Source organism: Loxodonta africana, chromosome 1 (assembly GCF_030014295.1).
Source record: "Loxodonta africana isolate mLoxAfr1 chromosome 1, mLoxAfr1.hap2, whole genome shotgun sequence".
Lineage (NCBI taxonomy): Eukaryota > Metazoa > Chordata > Mammalia > Proboscidea > Elephantidae > Loxodonta > Loxodonta africana.
The window spans coordinates 118851070-118856439 of record NC_087342.1 but is presented as its reverse complement, the minus strand read 5'-3'; the positions used below and the strand labels follow the sequence as shown (position 1 = coordinate 118856439).

Here is a 5370-nt window from a genome sequence, read left to right as displayed (position 1 = left end):
CTGTGCTCTTCTTTCTAGTCTTATTTTGTTTTATTTTAAAACAATGTCTTTTCTCATGACTAGAATGCAAAAATCTTTCAAAAATTTTCCTTTGGAAATCAAATGAGACCAGCATTTGTTCAGTCCCTTTTCTGTGTCAAGCTCTGTTAAAGCGCTTGATATAACGGTAAAAAAAAAAAAAATTGCTGTGCAGTTGATTCCAACTCGTAGTGACACTATAGGACAAAGTAGAACTGCCCCATAGAGTTTCTGAGGAGCACCTCGTGGATTCAAACTGCTGACCTTTTGGTTAGCAGACATAGCTGTTAACCACTAAGCCACAGGGTTTCCCTTGGTGTATCAGTGCTGTTTAATTTTGAATCACATGAAATATATTTCAAAAGATGCTTTTCAAAGCTAAATAAAAATTTTTTTCATATATATACAAAATATATAACAGGATCACCTCCTGTGTTTAAAAGAGCAACATTATATTCTGCTTGAGGGAGAAAAATGAGGCATCAAACTTCAAGTATTTGAGAATCTCCGTTTATGGAAACACATCCAGGTACCTTGTAGCTGAGCTGCATGGTAGATCCTCATAAACAAAAGGGTTATATAATTTAGCAAATATTGTCATTTATTTTTAAGCAGTTATTAAAGTAAATTTTTGTAAAAAATAAAAATAAGCAAACATAAAGGTTGTCAATATCTTTATTCCTACAGCTAGGAAAAAAAAAAAAATTAAAGGCAAAATATCTCTATGTGCCCTGAGAGTTGTTTTCTAAAATAAATTCCTCAAGGCAGACATTTTTTCTACTATTTAAGCTAAACTACTGTTGAGTTTTTAAGACTTCAGGGGATATCTTTGGTTTAAGATTTGAAGATTATCTCAGAGCAGTAGTTTCAGGAGTTTATCCAGGCTCCATGGCTCCAGAAAGTCTGGAGTCAATGAGAATTTGAATTTTTGTTCTGAATTTTCTCCTTTTTGATCAGGATTCTTCTATAGAATCTTTGATCAAAACGTTCAGTAATAGTAGCTGGGCACCATCAGTTCTTCCGCTCTCATGGCCAAGGAGGCAGCTGTTCATGCAGAGAGTTAGACACACGTTCCATATTCCTCTGTTGCTCCAGGCAAATAGACACCAGTTGTCCTGCTTTTGATAGCCACTCTGCCTTGAGCATTAGGCTTTTTTTTTTTTTTTCTATTTGAAAGTTACGGTTTTATTCACTGACCAGATTACAAAAATAATCACGGTAGACACCTTAGTTCATCCTTCTAATAAGCCTGTTGATCTGGTCTTCCCTGTTGCCAGCATCTCCACCTTCTACAAAATGGGTGGTCTTTTTCTTCATTCCACCTCGTGGAGAAGATAATTTGAAGGGCCACAGGAAGTTGTTTGCTTCTTTGAAGCGTTTCCCAACACTATAGATCTCATGAATCAGATCCTCCATGCAGATGATGCCATATTTACCAAGAGATCGTGCAATCAAAGTGCTATCTGTCAGGGCAATTTGCTTCTTATTGATCTTGCCATAACCACGCTTATAGATCAGTTCATTCACTGACTTCAGGTTTGGGTATCCCCACGCAATATATGGTTCCACAATTCTCAGCATGTTAATTGAAGCCTTGTTGAGCTTAACAAAAGTGCTATTGAAGATCTGGTGAAGGCGAAGAAGCTGCAACACCTTTTGAACCTTTCGGCTCACACCATTGATACCTCTGATCCTGATAACAAATGCCAACTTGGGCTCTGCAGGTACATAGAAGTTGCCAGCTTTTCTTGCCATCCTAGCCATTCAAATTTCAGTCCTGTACATCTGCCTATATTCCTTGCGATAGTGCTTAGCTTTTTCGTAGATAAGCTTCCTCCTTGCCTTTCAAAGCGTCTTTTGGGCAAACTTCTTTCTCAGGTGCTTGATCTTTAGTTCTGTGAAATTCCTTCGCTTTTTCTTAAGGGTTTCTGGCACATCAGGAACCTTCTTTTTCTTCTCTTCAGCACCGTCCATGGTTCCAACCAGAAAAAGAGGCATTAGGCTTTTTTAAGAACTATCTATGTGGAATCAAAGTGACAACTTGAAAGATTAGATAGGAACTTTAGGGGGCAGTGAGTTTATGTTAATGGGGGAGGAACAACTCAGAAAAGTAGGATGAGAATGGTCGCATAACCCTAAGAATGTAATCAGTGTCACTGAATTGTACATGTAGAAATTGTTGAATTGGTATATGTTTTGCTGTGTATATTCTCAACAGTAGCAACAACAAAATTTTTTTGCATTTTCATTTTTGCATTTTCATTTACCTCTTTCTAATGAAAGGGAAATAAAACCAAACCCATCGCTGTTGAGTCAATTCCAACTCATAGTAACCCTATAGGACAGAGTAGAACTTCCCTTAAGGTTTCCAAGAACAGTTGGTGGATTTGAACTGCCAACCTTTTGGTTAGGAGCTGAACGCTTAACCACTGAATGGACCACCAGGGCTCCCAATGAAAGGGAAATAGTGGAGACAATTCTGTGAAATTCACATTTTGGTGTGTTTTGTGTGTATGTTACACGTGGGACTTGCATTCTCTAGGCCATTCTAACTTGGTAAGAATAAAGGAATAATAAGTTCCCATCTATGTCAGTTCTATTGGAATTTAAGCATTCCCTTAATTCCCTACCAAATATTTTCTAAGAGTTTCCGGGGGGACTTACCCTCTCAGCTACCCCGTAGCAGCTGTTCTTTCCTGCCCTAACCCACTGTGGTAATGCTGTAAACATACTGCCAACACCCAAAGTGGCAGCCAATGTGCCTAACTGATGCCCAGCAGAGTCTGTGGTTGTTGCAGAAACATAAGCAGAGGCTGCTGCTGAAACGTGAGGCTGAGTGTCCAGATCCATCGTGAGGATGCCCATCTCTGCTGCTGGAGCTTTTAACACCTCACCTTCTCCCTGCACCATGGAGATTTTAGAGGAGCTCTTTTGCTGCAGACCTACTTTGGTTGATAATCTAAATAAGTCACACAAAATCACCGCTCCCTTCCCTCATGTGCTTATTGCTTTGACTTGAACTTGCGCAGCTCTACTTCAGGATGAATTCTTCATCAGGGGTTTCCTTTCCTTTAGACAAATATATCCTAGGAAGACCAGCCCCGCTAATCCTTTAGTGATGCTCAGGTCCCAGGGTAAACATGGCCGAAGTTTAACGTAGTCCCCCTAAAGAATTATACTACGCCTTTTACTACAAATGGTTATTGAGATATTTAAAAAGGGCATATTTTTAGTGTATGGATATTAACAGACTGCCGTATTCTAACTACAGCTAAGAAAAATGACTGTCTTCTTGCATCAAATATTTATCAGGTATTTCTTATGTGCACCCTTTGCTAGGAGCTAGGGGCATATCAAGACACAAGTTCAGAAAGACAGCCCTTAAGCAACATACAGATTTTTGCTGTCAATTTGGGTTTTTCTTAAAACAGCCAAGAAAACTGGCTGGCAGCTTCTAATTAACCAGACATTCTCCTTTTCTCTTACATCAAAAGTCAATTGTAATCTACATGCTTGGGACAAATCAGGTACCCAGTATGAGTATTAAAAAAAATGAATAAAAGAACCATATTGTTGAGAATAGATTATTATTAAGGGAGAAATGTCCAACTTAACACGTTACCATCTGTCTTTGTCAACTCAGAGGTAGTTTTCTATTTATATCTTGCTTGTTTCTCACTTCTTTTAGCTAATTCTACCTCATGTGATTTGTTTCCCCAGACAAGACACATACAGGTCCTCTTTAAGGCCCTTCCGTCCTTCTCTAGCCCAGTTACCTCAGGATGGCCTTTGACTCCTTAAATCAACTGAACCTACTATAAATTTCATTTGGGATGGCCATAAAAGTGAAGCCTTACCTATTTCCCTTACTATCCTCATTGAGCTAGATTTTTCTTAAGCCTCAGTATTTATGATAAGTCAAAAAAAAAAAGTTCAAAATGTTTTATTATCATGCTTAACTACTTATAAATCACATTAGCTTTCTAAAGGACACTATTTTTAATCTCCAAAACAGTTTTTCAGCTATATCATAGCCTGTGGAATAATCTGTGATATAAGAAACTTTTTTTTTTCTTTAAGGAAAATGCATTTTGAGTTTTCAACAAGACTTTACTTAATTTAATGTCACTAATTGATCTAGTACAGATGTGCCCTTAGAATTTTTACTCAAACCAAAAGCTAGAAAGGTATATAAAAGTCAGTTACCACTTTTTTTTAAAGCAATAGATTTCTGTATTTTTGAAGTCAGTTTTTTAAAATTACTATATTCCAGTAGAAATAGAAATAGTGTATAAATTATTATAGAAAACATAATTGTTAATGTATAAATCTACATACATTAAATCTGTATACATTATTATATAAAATATAACTGCTAGTGAAAAGAGAACTGAATGTGTTTTAGAGATGATTTCAAAATTCATGGAAAAATATTTTAGAATATGTAAATGTCTATATTTCTGATTATAATAACTAGGTGAGAGAGTGAGCTTAAATGGAGAAACATAGGTTATGAAGATAAAAAATAAACAACTTACAACATATTGATGTTTGTACAAAATTATTTAATATTTTTTGTTGATCTAAAAACAAACGTTAATTTGGAAGATTATTTCTTTGCTAACATTACATGTATACAAAAAGTTGCCCCTTTGGTTTTATTATTTTATCCCTTTGCTTTAAATGTTCAAGAAACCAAATGATTTTGTGATAAAGATTTTTGCTTTTTTAACATGGTACACAGGTCACATGTAGTTACTGTGAGGCAATGATTTTACTTTATATTCCTTAGTCAAAGGCACGTTAAGAATCAACAGATAGTCTCAGAAGACTGAAGTCTGTAGAATAGTAGTTAAATAACCGCATAGATCGTCAGTAAGCCGAACGCAGCTAGAGTTCAACATTTTTCATTGCTTATCTGTATCACTCTAGACATCATCTCCATTAAACAAGATACTTGCTTCGCAAGTGAGACTCCCAACATATACCCACATCTCAACACACCACATCAGAGCTGTGCCTAACCCTGATCAGTACAATAGAGGAGCAGCAACAGTATGTTCAGGATACAGTCATTTAAACTTTTCTAAGGCCATCTGCCAAGAAATATTTGAAAAATTGTAAACATTTTCTTGAGTTTCTGCTTACACTACTTAAGAGTAAAAATTGCATTACCAAACGTTAATATGAAAGTACATCCAAGTGACATTGTATTTTCACCAATATTAATATGGGGAGAAAACCACGGAAAGTATATTGCCTAAAACTCTTACACTCAAGAAGTTTCGTAGTGTTAATTAAAAACTTCAAAACCTCTGAGTAGATTTTTTAAAAATCATGTACTTTTTCAGT

The 5370-nt window shown here is 36.1% G+C and overlaps 1 pseudogene; it reads right to left on the bottom strand.

Annotated features, from left to right (window-relative positions):
- Positions 1-1177: 1177 nt before the first annotated feature.
- On the bottom strand, positions 1178-1992 carry LOC100667550 (large ribosomal subunit protein uL30-like; annotated as a pseudogene).
- Between the last annotated feature and the right edge of the window lie 3378 nt (positions 1993-5370).